This window comes from Macrobrachium rosenbergii, chromosome 55 (assembly GCF_040412425.1).
Source record: "Macrobrachium rosenbergii isolate ZJJX-2024 chromosome 55, ASM4041242v1, whole genome shotgun sequence".
NCBI lineage: Eukaryota > Metazoa > Arthropoda > Malacostraca > Decapoda > Palaemonidae > Macrobrachium > Macrobrachium rosenbergii.
Genome location: NC_089795.1, coordinates 12109621 through 12126647, shown reverse-complemented (window position 1 = coordinate 12126647; position 17027 = coordinate 12109621). Strand labels below are relative to the sequence as shown.

The window sequence follows — 17027 nt, the reverse complement described above, 5'->3', positions numbered from 1 at the left end:
ATAAATACAATTAATTCATATAATTTTAATTTTAAATCCAGTTATTTCACTGATAAATATAATTACGAAGGCATTGTTGGGGTAACCTATAGGTCTCTTATTTGAGGTAATTATGGGGTAAAAAAAACCACGCATTTTAACATGTTACATTAATAAAATTGTAACGAGTGTATTTTTTATTTATTATTTTAATAGTAAACCGAGTTGGTTTATTTATAAATGTAATTAATAAAGTATTCTTGGTGGATTACCTGCTCGACACCCGTACCGGTTCGATCTGCTAACGGTAAATTGATCAAGCCGGCGATTTTGTTGGACAGTTTAGCTAAAATAACGCAAATTTGTTATCATTCATTCAAAACAAAAACAAATCTCATCAAAATTTTATATATCTAATCCCTTGCTTTACTAATTTCAATCTCGCTGTAAGCGCAATTTGGTATTGTTTCTTACTAAACGTCTAATATAGCCCTTACTGATCATTTTCATTACCAAAATATAAATGAAAGACGATCTTTCACTCTTCATCATATATATGACGACCTTACAGTTTTTCCTTTTTGGAATAATGGAGAGAGAGAGAGAGAGGAGAGAGAGAGAGAGAGAGAGAGAGAGAGAGAGAGAGAGAGAGAGAGAGAGAGAGAGATTCAGGCTTCCCACATTGTTGCTGACTGATGGGTGGCTCTCTCTCTCTCTGTTCCTTTTACTGTAGCAAGTAACCCGTGATAGATAGCTACAGCACAGGTAATAATTTCTCCCATAAGGAATAATGTTAATGTGAAGAAGAAGAAGAAGAAGAAGAACAAGAAGAAGAAGAAGGGAATGAAAGAAAGGAGAAAAAGAAAAAAAAGTTTTTCTCTAATCTGACTCACTGCTCCCTGTAGGGGGGTAGCGCTGTCAGTGCACCTCGTGCGGTGTTCTGCAGGTATTACTCAAGAGTCCTTGTGTAAAGTCCCCTTTCACCACGTTCTCTGTAGTGAACATCCGTAGACAAGAACTGCTAGTTTATTTAGAAAGCGGCCCGCTTACCTGCTCTTCTGTCGCACCCTCAACAGTGGTGACCCCGGAGTGACCTGAGGTCAAAACTATTCTCTACACAAGACAGGACTGGTACATGAAGATAACGTGATGATTATCAATTTAGCAGATCAGACACAAATACTCTGGCACATACACGTGTATACGGGCAAAAATGAATAGATAATAAATGTACAATTACATAATGATGATAAGGCCGAGTACCACGACCAAGGTCAGCTGTGAAGGCACCGTAGAAAACGGGAGGTTCTTCAGAAAACCCGTTGAGCGGGACTTCACAATCATGCTTTATGTACAAGTGACGAAGTATTTATGTTATGCGTCAGGCATATTTAATCACTACGTTTTCCGCGTGAACCTGTCCTGTCATTGCCTGCTGATCATTTCGCACCATCTCTCACACTCGCAGCGTTCCTTCAGCCCCCCCTAGCTGCTGCTACTCTTTTCATTCCCTTGACTGTACCTCCGTTCATATTCTCTCTTTCCACCTGACTTTCCACCCTCACCTAACAATTGTTCTGTATTGCTTCGAACTGCTCTGAGGCTTTCTGCCTGTTACACCTGTCAAGTCTCCCTACTGTCAATTTCCATTTCGGCACTGAATGACTTCTTAGGTCCGAACATTTGACCTTTGGCCTGAATACTATATTCTATTCTATTTACTCATTGCTGAAACACTTGTGTTGGTTATTTAAATATACTTTCTTACCATCTTTCCCCTTTATACAGCTCTGAAGGAGTGTAGGATTGAGGCCAAAAGCCACTACTGGGACCTGTGAGGTCATTCAGTGCTGAAATGAAAAATGAAAACAGAAAGATCTGAAAGTTGTCACAGGAGGTGCCTTCACATGCTACCTGGGGTCGGCCGAACACATATTATTATCATTGTTGTGAATTGTATATTTTATTGTCTGTTCAAGTGGCCATGCATTATGTATATGTGACAGAGTATTTTTGTAGAGACATAGTTTGACCTCAGGTCACCTGTAAATCTTTGTACCTGGCAGTCTCTGTGTTATACGGATGTCCGTGACGCCGCTTTATAAGCGGTCGCTTCAAATAAACTAGCAGTACTTGTCTTCCTGCTCGTTATTTCACACCTCTCTCACAAGTGCAACACGTGAGGTGCGCTGAAAAAAAACTACCCTTGTGGGGTTGGGTAGGACTGAAATGGACGAAAAGAGGGTAAGATCCATTTTGATCGTGTGTCAATGACTTGGAAGAGTTGTTCCTTTGTTTGAGAAGCCTGTTTGCAGTTGAAGTAGTTTGGAATGCTTTGTTTCTCTCCATATCAGGATTTATTCCGCTGGGAATTGGGACATCTTGTGCTCTAAATCGTTGAGATGTGCATGCAACCTTCGGAATGTGTGTTCATTAGGTTCATACCATCTTCTCCTCTTTCCAGGCAAGAGTTTGCAATTGACCCGGATTTAGTAAAGCCTTCCGTAGGTGGGAAAGTATTTCAAGTAATATCATAAGGTAGTGCTATGTATGTCCATATTCTTTATTATTATTCAGATGAAGAACCCTATTCATATAGAACAAGCCCACCTAAGGGGCCACTGACTTGAAATTCCAGAAGCTTCCAGAGAAAATTAAGGCGTTCATTCGAAAGAGGTAGCAGAAGGTAATGGGGAATATAGAAATTAACAAACTATTAAGTAAAAAAAATTGGAATTTTCAGATGCAATAATTGCACAATGGCTGTTCTGTCCTGCAAGATCTTGAATCATTCTCTGTGATGTGCTATGAAAATCAGCTTCTCTTTCTCTGTGACTGAATTTGCAACCCATTTTGAAGGTCAGAGAAACTGAAATTGAAGCTTGGTAATCGTATTTTGTTTCCATAAGAGATAGCTTTTTTTGTTTTTTTTTTTTTGTTAGAACCTTTATCACGACCCCAATTTTTTGTTTAGCAATTTTGATTCTTAATACTCTTAAAGGGTCCTCACTGCTCATGCTGGCTTTGCTTTTTAGCTTTGAAAATCCTGATGCTTTCGTTTTTGATCCCAGAATTTTGATTGTAAGCTTTTGGTAAGTTTTTTTTTTTTTTGTAGAGGCTCCATATCTAGTCCAGAGGAATTCAGTCTAAAGAAACTGGGGTTTTAATATTTCATGGTCCATTGAAAAGTCGTGACTCTTTTTGGCCACGTATTTTGGGGAAAGGGGACCACTGTAGTTGGAGAACATATTTGGCGGTAATGTGCGTACTAAATGAGCGACAGAACATATTTTCATAATTTATTTTCTTCTATATTGCCCACAGTTTTGAGAACAGGAACGTAATTTATTTTTTCCCGAAGTTTTGCACCATCGGATTCGGAGATAATCATCGCAGACAAAACAAATGACATTTTCCATCCATACATCTAAGAACAATTAAGAAATAAAACTTGACACTGAACTGTTAATGAATGACTACATTATTGTTAGGCTCCTTTTAGACGAGAAAGTTCAATGAAGGAAAAACACCGAGAGAGACCAAACTTCAGACGGCCTGAATCCTGTCAAAAACGTTTTGCAATTGCATATTTGCATTTTCAGAAGTGCACGAAGGATAAATTATAATTTAAATTCATCATCAAACCTGTACAGTAAAACAAGTAGGAATACCGATTCCTACTGATCTGAAAGGAGGAGAAGATGGTATGAACCTAACGAGCGCTCATTCCAAAGGTTGCGTGAGCATCTCAGCGATCTAGAGCACACGACGTCCCAATTCCTACTGGAATAAATCCTGGTATGGAAAGAAACAAAATATTCCAAACTACTTCAACTGCAAACAGGGATCTTAAACAAACAAACACACTAACATGGGTCTTACCCGAATGGATCAATTTCAAAACTACCTAACAGAAAACGATGGTTAGAAAGTATTTTAATAACCAAAATACATCTATCTCGTCAGTCGGAATGTGATGTCAGCAACCATTTCTGATAAGGGAAGGCTGCCACAAAGAATCCTTTTCGTATCAGTTGCTTTGCTCATTCTATACAAGCCTTGCCTCTCAACCATACTTGCAGCCATATGAACAACTATTAAAAATGATGGGTCGAGAAGCTCTTCATGATACAAGATTCAAAAGCCTTGCATTCCTATGGGGGATCCTGGTTTAGGCCCGCTGAAGTCCGCTGAACGTTTTTGCAATCGCACAAGGGTCATTTACCCCCGCAGAATAGAACAGAACAGAATAGAATGTATGGATTTAGGCCAAAGGCCAAGCTGGAACCTACGAGGTCATTCAGCTGAAAGGGAAATTGATAGTAATAAGGTTTTAAAAAGTGTAACAGGAGGAAAACTCAAAGCAAGTTCCACCATGAAACAATTGTTAGGAGAGGGTGGACAGTACAATGGAAGAGAATATGAATGGAGGTACAGTAAAAAAATGCAAGGGTTGCAGCTAAGGGCCATGCGAGGGACGCTGCAAAGAACCTTATGTAACGCCTGCAGTGCACCGGTGAGGCGCACCAATGGCAGCAACAGACGGGTTTACTCTGTAGATGTAGTGGCTGAACCATCCCATGAGGTAAGCTCCGGCGAGGCTAGGGCCTGCTGTTGTCAACATGTCGCCAACAATCTAGTCGGGCGTTATGGCCAACAAACCAACTAAGGGTCAAGAGATCTTGTTGACAGATCGACAAACACTTCAGTTCTCCACTTTCAAAAACCATCATTCTGCAATGTAATGGTCTCGTCTTTCAGAGACCATCAGGTTCAAAAATAAAACAAGCAATTGGGCTGGAATGACTTGCTGCTCCCTGACCTGACTCTCTGAACCTGACTGACAACAGTCGAAGACAAGGCTTTACAGACGCCAACTCCCAACAAAGAAAAAGCACAAATAGGGAAGGAGGCAACAATCTACCAACGGAACAATCGGCAAACGATTGTTCTCACATGCAACAAGAAACTGCCCCATATTGTCACTGTTGCGCTAATCCTTCCAATGTGCCCACTGGTCCCCAAGGCAGCTGGCAACGTTTGAAAATGTGATGGTTATTTCAGCGTAATTTCCATTTGTCAAGTCAGAGACCTAAGTTAAGAGACCTAAGTTGTTAGGATACCCAAGTTGTTAACTTACCCAAGTTAAGAGGCCTGTTGTTAGGGAGACTTGAGTTAGGAGACCTAAGTTAAGAGACCTAACTGTTAGGAGACCTAAACTGTTAGAGACCTTAGTTAAGAGACCTAAGTTAGGAGACCTTCACCACCTTAGTTAAGAGACCTAAGTTAGGAGACTTGCCAGAGACCTAAGTTGTTACATCTCTGCACCGATGAGCTGGACTGGCAAACACTCTTTTTGGGTCGAACGCACTTTCAGAACTGAATGGGTGTGGGAATCTCTCGCTGGCGACTCCCAAAATCTAGATGAAGGAGAGAGCTATAACCCTCTCTACAGGTTGCTTACGAGACGGGGTGAATCTGTTTCCAAGGAAGCGCCCAGCCTTTTCAACGGCCTAGAAACTTTCGAAAAACGCCCACCGCGCTTCTTGGATGCGGGAGAATCTGAATCACTTGATGATAGGGCATGTTTCACGTCCATTCAGACACCTTTCCAATGGCGTTCCTCCACAGCCTGGGATTGGTGGGCAACAGGCTCGGATGAGGCGACAACTGCTTGTGGGCAAACCCGCCCCGACCTCCTTTGGACTGCCAGCCTGCTTCCTCCCAGGTGAGCAAGGGAGTTTAGCAGAGACCTTGGTCTGGGAGCATCGCATCGATTGGGACAACAGCCACCCCTCCACTGACACTGCACTAAATTTGTTCATTAGGACCCCTCACAGAATTCCCAATCTGGGAAACAGTATTCACAAATAAATTAAATTTTTGATCTACCCATGCTTCTATGCTGGCAATGGCATTGGGTTCGGCAGAATGAGAGCTAGGTAATGGAGAGACAGGAGAAGCTGGAAGACTGGAACTGCGAGAAAAAGCTGTCACAGGTGTTGAGGGGATAGTCAGAACAGCAATATCAACTCCTGGGAATGACCTGTACTAGCGGAAGCCTTAGCTTCAGCCCTAGCTGTAGCTTTCCAGTCTGATCACGCTGTAACTTACCTAAGTGTGTCTGTAAAGTCTTCCATTTCCCAAATCCCAGTCCTTACATTCCTCAAAATTAAGTTCAGGAGAGCAAATTTGCTCCCTGCAAGAACTACATAATGTTATGCTAGTCATATTTTGCAGAAGTGAGTCTAGTTTTGCAGCCTTGCTGCAAGGTACCTAATGCTGGACAAACTAGAGTCAGACATAATAAGTCAAAAGTCCAATCAGGAAAGTCACAATTGAAAACATATTCCAGAATTCTAGCTAAGCTAAATAGCTGCACTACCATAAGCAAAGAGTACTTCTGTGACCAAAAGGCGATCTCAGACCATCCCGCAAAAAAATGAATCAAGAGCTGCTAATGACTAGTGTTAGATCACTAGCCAGCAAAACTGCTTGAGCTCTTTAGCTGCAAGGTACCTATTCTTCCCCGAAGTGGGGGCGGCAATAGCACCTACACCCAAAACAGAAAAGAGTGCTACTGCAAATTTTGAATTTTGAACTGCTAAAAAAGTAGAAACTATAGCTATGTAATTATTTGGTAAGTTACTTATATAAAATAAGTGTACAAAAATACAATTGGTTTGATACAAAACACAGGAGCATGTTAGCTCATCACATGCTGTGCGGTCATTCAAATGCTATTTGGTAGTACACGAGAAACATATGCAATAGAGGCAGTCCTCAAGTTAGATGACAGTAAGATCCGTTCCTGAGGCAGTGACTGTCTTAATTCGGATCTTATTAATAATAAAAGTAATAATAATACTGTATTCTTTATTTCAACTCACACAATCTAGATACACGAGATAAAATTATAAAAAATGACAATATACGCAATCTTGATAAACCAGATGAAATTATAAAAATGATAATTGGCAATAAAAAAAGTACTTAACATTAAAAAAATATAAAAATGAAAAGTGAAGAATTCTTAGCATCGTAAGATCAGATCGACGTTTGTTGAGACCGTCAGAAACTGGGGACTCCCATACTGTACATGGTAACACTGACAACCGGTCAAGTTGACAATACAAGACATCCCATGCTAAGGAGTTACATAAGATCACTAGTTCTTACATATCAGACACACACGCTTACTTCCTGCACTGATCAGGCACGTAAGATACATTGCATCGCTAGGGCTTACATACAAGACATGCATAACAGTCAGTGGTTTCTTTAGTTAATGGACCAAGTGAGGACTTACGAAATAAATGCCCAAGAAAGGACCTTGTGTTGTAATGGTGTTGATGGCAGTTTATATTTTGCCTGTATTTAGTGAAGGCTGGCATTGTGATCCTTTTTTTTTTTTTTGAAGAGAGACTTCCTACTATGTTGAACTATCCTACAAGACTCCTATTGCTTCTGGAAATCATATAGATTTTTAATTACTTTATATTTCATTGTTTGGCATTTACCAGAGATTCATTCTTGACTTACAGTTGTTAACTTGTTTTAACCAGTTTGTGATACGTCTTAGATAAGCTGTAGTGTGGATGTACCCTAAGATTATTTTTATAGGCAAATGTTTCTCACATTCCTAACGATAAGTAACCCCCATTAATCCACATTTGCAAGGACTGAGCACCCCAATATATACAGTATATAAAATATATATACAAATAAAAATGAATAAAAGCCTCCTGTACAGTTGGCAACACTGCATGGCTGAAAAATGCAACATTAATTGTTAACATTAATATAGCACGCTAAGAAAATGGGTACTGTGAAGGTGGTAGGCTGGTAAGCACTTGGGGGAGGGTGCTTAATGGGGAGGACCTTGTCTGCACGGGAGCTTTTGCAACTGTGTGCTTGTGGGGTGGAGGGCCAGGAGAGCTGAGTGGGGGGGCTGGGCAAAGCTTTATCTCTTCGGGAGTTTCCACGACTGTTATTGGCTAAAAAGCAAAAATGTCATTACACGTTTCTTCTTTTATTACTTTGAGCGGCTGAGTGTCATGACTATGTCACAGAAGTTTCGATCTCTTGTTGGCTGCTTGTGTTCGTCCTCTCACTCTCACTCTTTTCCATTTCTGTCCTCTGATGGATAACTCCAAAAGTTACCGTGAATTTATGAACAAAATCATTTTATATATTAAGTAAGGGCTTTTCTCAAGTTGCAATACCAGTGAACTGAAAAACTTGAACACATTACAAAATAACAGTTTAGTATAAACTGCCCAGTCATGTTGCATCAAAACTTTTCTTACTTATCAGTGTCCTCTTTTGCATGTGCATGTATATACACCATGTTTGTGTGTTTAAGTACACATATGCATCGTACTGAAGTCAATTACAATGCACACTTGCTGTGTGTTTGCTTGCCTCTCCCTTTCCTCTGTGTTACTGTATTGCTTGTTTTATACGGTATGGCATGCAAAACTTTACGATCCTTCCTTGATCAAAACCCTTATAACCACCTTCAACTTAGGCAATCATATAACACTGGTTGAAACCTTGGTAAACATTTAATGCAATATCTTTTTTAACGTGCTTGTTTTCCCATTTGAACGGGGTATGACAACGATGCCTTCTTGTGAAGGGCTTTGATTTAAAAATCGCTTTGGGGTAGACTGTAGTCTTAATCGGCTGCCCTGCCTGTCATCGCTAGACCCTGGTAGCGTATGTACATGTATTGTACCAGTCACCAGCCCCTTTCTCCCAGCAGCGAGGAGTTGTTACACGGTTGGGTCGGCAGTCGAGTATATGACGTCTTATGTTTTTAAAGATGTTGGAGTGGCTTTTGTTTGTATGTGTATAAGTCTGTAACACCCATTTGCTTCAAGCAAACCTATCCGATGATTATATACATAATCCCTAAGTGTCTATGACGGATAGCCAAGTGTCTGCCCTCTGACCGGTCGGCTGTGGATTTGAACCCGCAGGAGAAAACCTCTAAGAAGTCCGAGCTGCTCCAATTGACCTGGCCATCAAGGCTCCCAATTAATGCAATATGTTTAATGTTAAACACAATTATATCAATCACATTTTATTATGGGACATTAACTTGCAATCGTGTGATCACGCTACAATGCAATAGAAAGGTAATAACCAGATACTACAGTACAGTATTGATATAATTGGTTGCACAAGAGTAATTTACATGTACAGTAATCAACAAATCAACTGAACTTTTTAACAATGTAAATTGAACGGCATAGCAAAGTACTTCCAAGGTCAACTGCGTTAAATTAGAATGTGTTGGGGGGCAACAGTTACTCCATACTCCATATGAGTCAGAGACAACAAAACGATTAGGTATTGCATTTAGATCCGCCTCCTGGCGCCCATCCTCTTGAGCTACTCGGCGCCCTGGCGCTCCAGACTTCTGGACACCACGTTCCGGGTCCAACCTTAAGGTCGCTGAGAACTGGACGCCTGTGCGACATCTGTCAAAAGCTTCTCAGGCTGACGAAATGATTGAGGTTTCTTGAATAGGCGAAACATTTTCACGCTCGCTGTCCCGCTGCACCCTGAAGTCACTTGAGAGTTGGTCACTGTGCGACATCGGTCAAAAGTTTCCTCAGGCTTAATGACATACTATCCGTGGGACAAACGTCGCATCCGTTTTATCTATGTGCTGAAAGACGGCATCAGGGAAGAGATTCGTTGTATTGTCCGAATTAGACTGATCTGGCGAGCTACCTGTTGCTGGGGATCGGTTATGGGAGCCGCATTATCAACTACTAATTCATTTTCATCGATGACGTTGGAAATGAAGTTTCGGCGACGCCCGCCTTATTTCGCCAATAGCGGAAGGTGATTTATCATCGTATGATAACAACATACGCCTTGCTTTTCACTGAGAGCAATTGTCCTAACTAAGAGGGGAACGCCTCTGGGCTGCTCCAGTGACTATATCCTTGAGGAAGTGTCAATCCCGACGCGCCTCCACCAAGGAAGTTTTGAGGGTCTCGATATGCCGATGACGCAGTCCCTTCTCTAGTAACGCTCTCCGACGAGGATGAAACACTTTGAACTTCGCTTTCCTATGGCGAGGGTGAGCGCCCTGGGAAGCGCCAACAGGTACGCCGAGGACGATCACCAGCTAAAGCCTCGCTCCTTCGCCTGTCACATTCCTTCTCACAGGGCTGTGAGCTTGGAAGAGGCTCAGGACTAGGAGCACGACAGGACCGAGCAACTGCACCCTCCACAACACTTGCACTCTTATTTTTCTATTAGCACTTGAATGTTTCAGATTCTGACATTCTCGGGACTACAATCCTCTGTCTCTTAAGTAGGATTTTACCTTTTGTCCAAGTGGCTGAATGGCCGCCATCATGTCCTTGAAGGCTGGTTCCTTATCAGTATCAGTGGGGTTCTGGGGACTACCACTACTGGGGAATGAATAATAGGATTTGATATGAGGAGAATCTTCAATTCCTGACTATCTCTGTAGAGCAGATTTTACTACTCCCGCTCTTCTGATCCTATCCTCTGCTTAGAAACATATCGGTAGTAATCCATCCACTTTCTTTCTGATAAACCAAAACATTTCATCACATCTATCCTTAACTCAATTTTTTCCTCTGCATTTTAGCACAAATAGAAGGATCCAACGCTGCTTTAGCCAGCCGGGTTTTACACCCTCACACATATTCTCGCCACCTGAAGCAGAGCTGCACATCTTGGAAAGTGAAAATCAAGAAAAAATCCAAAGAGCAAAGGTCAAAATCAACATATTCAACAAATCCAGAAAATCCAAATCAAATCCAAAAAACGAGCTTAAAGCACAAAGCCAAAGTACTTCACCAAAACTCTGAAAATCAGCCGGCCAAACGAGCAAAAATTCTTAACGAAGCGCAAACCGTATGGCGGCACGGAAGATCTGAGGAACAGTTGGAATGGTTCAAGGTACCTGCAGAGGGCTTGACTAGTGGTACACCTGACTACCCATCACACATTGTCACAGTTTTGAATTTGCCTAGGGACTTAAGCTATATATATAACTACCAGGTAAGTCAGATGTTTAAAACACATGTATATATTAATAAAAATATAGAAAGATCCCACAGGGATAATAAGAGCTTAAAGACAGTCAGGCAGATTGAACGAAAACACGTCAGCAAAGCATGACGGCCGGGCAGGCGGGTATCCGCGCCTACCTGGCGGTAGTTACTGCCTAACCACCTTGCTCAAGAGTTTAGCAGCCGTTTCCAGCCTACTGAAAGTAATTCCTAAATGTAAAGGACTGACGGTTTGTATATCGGGACGAATTAACCAAGCCCGACACCGTCAAAAATTCCCAGCAAGCAAGAGCCATTATTACAGTCAATACTTACAGGCCATAGCCAACCCTATAATTCCTCTGAGCCTAATCTAGCCTTAGGCTTCAAGCATCGAGGAAAGAACCAACCCCAAGCAATGCTACAGTTAGGAGGTGAACTAAGTTATAGGTACACTCGTATTTAGCGAGAAATGGCAGTTTCTGTAGTATTTTTGGATGCTTATTAACAATTTAACGTTAATTTTAGTGGTTTATTGTAATTAACTTAGTTTGATTTTTTGAATTTAATTTATATGGGGATTTCTCGACTGAACTGTTTTATTATCGCAATAGAAGACAGAGCACCAGTGCGTGCTCGTTTCAAACGGGTTCATATCCCGTCTGGCAAGTGCAACAACTTGTTAACGTATGGGTAACTTCAGTACTAAACACGCGAAGGGACATTCCATTTGGCCGACAAAACAAACAAACGCACCGCCAGCGTCAGAAGCCCTAAAAGTGTAGAAAAAAACCAGTTTCCAAGGTGCTGCACTTGCCGGACAGGACATGAACCGTTCGAAACGGACATACTGGTGCTCTGTCTCGTGAAGATCGCGTATGGAAACCCCGGATTCCCGTCGGGGTCCCCATTACCGTAGGGTAGAGTTCAAAGGTGAATTGTAAGCCGTGCTCTGTCTTGTGAAGGTCGCGGTATTATATTACTTATGGACATTAATGGCTTCCAACATAAAATATAGGTTTTTCTGTTGTTTTATGATGTGATTTGAATGATTTTGAGGTTTATTTCCATCGCAAATGAATACTTATCCTTCCCCGGCAAATGATATCCTTCCCCGGCAAATGATATCCTTCCCCGGCAAATGATACCCTTCCCCGGCAAATGATACCCTTCCCCGGCAAATGATATCCTTCCCCAGCAAATGATATCCTCCCCCGGCAAATGATATCCTTCCCCGCCAAATGATATCCTTCCCCAGCAAATGATATCCTTCCCCGGCAAATGATACCCTTCCCCGGCAAATGATATCCTTCCCCGGCAAATGGCATCCTTCCCCGCCAAATGATATCCCTCCCCGGCAAATGATATCCTTCCCCGGCAAATGATATACTTCCCCGCCAAATGATATCCTTCCCCGGCAAATGATATCCTTCCCCGGCAAATGATATCCTTCCCCGGCAAATGATATCCTTCCCCGGCAAATGACATCCTTCCCCGCCAAATGACATCCTTCCCCGGCAAATGACATCCTTCCCCGGCAAATGATATATATCATTTGCCGGGGAAGGATGAGTATTCATTTGCGATGGAAATAAACCTCAAAATCACATCATAATACAACATGTTATGTTGGAAGCCATTAATGTCCATAAGTAAAACCGTAAATGACAGCTCAAACCAACAGAGGCGTATGCCACAAGGCGAACCAAGGTGCCCGACTTAATTCGACCGTATTTAACATAGTTCTCAACTCACGAAATTAACATCAATCATTTATTTAACCTCCTGTGTTATCTGAGTCACGTAAATAACTTAAACAACGGCATTAACGCTTTAAATAACAGTTAATTAACTTAAACAACGGCATTAACGCTTTAAATAACAGTTAATTGACATCGCCGACCGTAGCCACAGGAGCCTCGAGGCCGGGAATGCCTCTCTTAATTCATCCACATTTAACGCAAAACCTCAAATTTAACCCGATTTTCAACCCGGAAATTGAACATCGATCATTGCTTTACCTCGGCTGGCTTTCAATTCGATCATTCGGTCGACCTTTCCCGTCTCAATCGACCGATTTCTCCGGCTGATTTTCTGTCGACACAAGACGTCCACCAGTTTGTTTACATCAAGTGTCACTCGACCGCTTTCCACCCGAGGTGATTAGGTCCTTATTTGAGGCATTTTCGGGTTAATAATCGCGTTTTTTTTACTTTTATGTTAAAAAATGTAATGGAAATTATATTATTTCTATAATAAATCGAGTGATTTTACTCATAAACGTAATTAATGAAGTGTTTTGGCAGCCGAGTTATTTTCTACCGTGGCTAATGCGTTCCGGTGTCGGTAAAGGTGTATCGCAAATATCGTAGCTTATTTTACTTATTCATGGGTTAATAGCAACGTATTTTAACATGTTAAATTGATAGAGTGTAATCAATACAATTAATTCATATAATTTTAATTGTAAGTCCAGTTATTTTGTGGCGGAATTCTAACCCACAAACAAAACAACAAACAACACTCACCCTGATCTTCGGTTGCTGGAGATGGATAAAGGTCGCCGCAACAACCACAACCGCAAACAACCACAAACACAACAAAGGAAATACAAAAAAAAACAACAGAACACACACACAAATAAACAGCACACAACAAGAAAACCAACAACTCCCAGAAAAGCATACGACAAAAAAACTGTCCCACACAAGAACCACTGACCGGCACTAGCTCTGACTAAAGACTCCCAGAAAAACTGAAAAATCCTTCACATATTCCACAGACAGACAGACAGCGCCGCAAACAAACTAACGACCTCATCCCTCTTCCAACAACCGAAGCACTCACTCAACAATTACAACTCTCTCTCTCTCTCTCTCTCTCTCTCTCTCTCTCTCTCTCTCTCTCTCTCTCTCTCTCTCTCTCTCTCTCTCTCTCTCACACACAAAACGTTGGGAAATGCTAAATAAAAACAAATTTATTCATCCCTCTATATTTCTCCCCCCTTTTAGCATTTCCCAACCAACACCTTTCACACCTCTTTCAAATCGCCTTACGCAACACCCACGGATGCTCACTAGCAGGTCCTCTAGATCGCGTTCATGGGCACGCAATCATTCTCTCAGAATCACTCTCTCTCTCCAACAACTCAAACTCACATCATCTCCTCCATTCTCTCTCAGATTCACGCTATCTTCTTCACTATTACCACTCTCAATTTCATCCACAATCTCATCTATACCCTCTAACTCGTTCCCAAATACCTCCCCAATTCTTCAACTAACCCATCCCATTCGCTCATTGACCTTTCCAATTCTTGCAACGATTCATTCATGCTTTCAATCACTCGTCTATCACTGCTACGCTCTCTTACTCTTACACTTTCGCTCACCTCCAACCGCTCACCAACCCCTACACGTTCAGTCAACTCAGTTATATCAAACCCGCATATGCTATACGTTCTATCCATACCATCCCATTCATCCGTATTACACGCTTTATCACTCATTTCCACTTTGGCACTCACACCCTATCACACAACTTACGACCATTCAGTTTACTTGCGTTCTTCCCTTTCTTACGTTTTTACCATACTCTACCAAAACAAATTGCTGATCCTCCATACACAAGCTCTCATGCATACTTGGTTCACCCACATTCGATTTCAACCATTTATACACCCCATTCTCTCTCACATATTCCGGTACATCCTTCCATCTACGTAACTGGTTGTGATGCGCTCGCATTTCTCTCACACTACCATCTACACATACTTCCCCTACAACATAACTAAGCCCACTGGGACCAACTTCCAACACCTCATACGGACCCTCAAATTTTTCACGCACTTTATTTACATTCAACCGCCCTTTCTCGATTACTTCTTTCAACACTTTCTCGCCCACCTTGTAACTTTCAAACCTTTCATGCGCCTTCTTCCATACCTCCCTATCATTCTCAGATAGACCCAATCTCGGTCTCACTATCTTTTCAAAATTTAACACATATTTACACGGAGACATACCAATACCCTTATGCACAGTGGCGTTGTATACCCACAACGCTCGCCCAACGTTTACATCCCAATCATTATCACATTCACTCATCATACGTAATATCTCTGTCAACGTTCTCACCGTTCGTTCCGCCAATCCATTCGCACTGGGCATATACGGCGTAGAGTACACATGTTCTATGCCCCAATCACGCAACATTTGCTCAAACTCCCATCCAACAAATTCAGGCCCATTGTCACTCAACATTCGCGTCGGCTTGCACACGCACATTGGCAACATCACTTGACCCACCATTCTCGCCACAGTCTCACTCTTTTTTTGTTCCGAATCGCTACCGCATATGCAAACTTACTCAAATGATCTACCATTACAACCATTCCCACATGTCCTCTAGCAGTCACAGGCAACGACACACAATCAATCACAACCATCTCAAATAACTCTTTCATCTGCAATCGCAACACAGGTGGATTCGCATGCACACTTTGATACTTACCCTTCTGACAGTCCGCACACGTAATCGCTACATCCGCACAAATTTTACTCAATCCAGGCACATACAATCTCTCTCTCATACATTCCCATAATTTATTTTTCCCCAGATGCCCAAACCTATTATGCACCAATAAACACATACCCACGGCTGCGTCTTCCGAAAATACTGGCACATACACTTCCCCATCCCATATTCCTTCCTGATGCAAAAATAAACTATACCTTTACATACAACAAATCTCTTAGCACTTCGCTTATACACTTCTAACTCAGACGGCCAACTTCCTACTCTTACACCCCTAACACACACTCTCTTAACATATTTATTTTCATGCACTGATTTTGCATCTGCTTAATTTCCTCTTCACTCAACAAATCATTTTCACTCCTTGCAATATCTACCATACCTACAAAACTAGTTTTAGACACATCCCCTCCTTTAACCTTCGTTATTTCCCTGCCGCCCTTTCCTAAAATTCCCTCCCGACATCCACACTTATATCATGCATTCTCATAAAATCAATTCCTAATAAAAAAACATGTTGGCATATCATTCTCATCCATGACTACAAAATTATGTATTATTTCAAATTCCTCTAACTGAATTTTTAGTTGTACCTCCTCCCATACTAACACACTCCCTTGTCCCAAACCATGTATCCTTACACTCGTTGATTTTCTTTTTATATCCCAATCGCACCTTTCCAATTCACTAACTACTGTACTACTCACTAACGACACTTGTGCTCCCGTGTCTACCAAACTACAATATTTATTCTGATCCACCACTACATTCGTTACTAATTTACCTTTCGCTTCATGCATACACGCTCTCACGGCTACATTCACCTGCTTAGCTTCCTCACAACCATCCTCATCGCATTCATCTTCAACGATATCCTCAACCCTACCCCGTATTCCCTCATTTTCCCCACAATCACCTTTCTTAACCAGCCAGCTACAAGTATCCTTTCCACAGTGAACATTTAAAATCACATTCATACCATTTTCATCCACCCCTCCTTTATACTCCACCGGCCTATTCCATCCAAAGAACAATCGTACTGTAATTTTAAACATTTCAGCCACTACCAACAAGACTTTCACTAACTTTTCCTCCTCATCTAATTCCCTTCCTTCCTCGCGCACTCCTCCTTCCGGCATCTCATTCATCACCTTTTCACGTAACTCGTTCATGCTCGCAGGTACTCCGTCAATCAATCCATTTGTTTCCAAATTACTCAACCCCCCAAACAGACATTCCCACACTCGATTCACCCCTACATACTGTTGCTTTACCACAAATCCTACAGGTACTTGGTCCGGGTCCCAGTCGCTCCTAACCCTATCATCTCGTTCAGCCCACATACGCGACATAGCATCCGCAACAATATTCTGTCTACCTTGTACATACTCTACCTTAAAACTAAACTCATTCAAATCCTCTATCGTTCTCGCAATTCTAGCATTCACACTCTCATTTTTAACCATA

The 17027-nt window shown here is 41.7% G+C and overlaps 1 protein-coding gene across 2 annotated transcripts in view; it reads right to left on the bottom strand.

Moving 5' to 3' along the window:
* The window catches only part of LOC136835907 (zinc finger protein 300-like), a 68092-nt gene extending 54960 nt beyond the window's left edge, over positions 1-13132 (bottom strand). For both annotated transcript variants that reach the window (XR_010852286.1, XM_067099777.1), the window contains exon 1: positions 13046-13132. The gene's annotated coding sequence lies outside the window, so the exon portion shown is untranslated. The remainder of the gene's footprint in view (positions 1-13045) is intronic.
* Positions 13133-17027: the final 3895 nt, after the last annotated feature.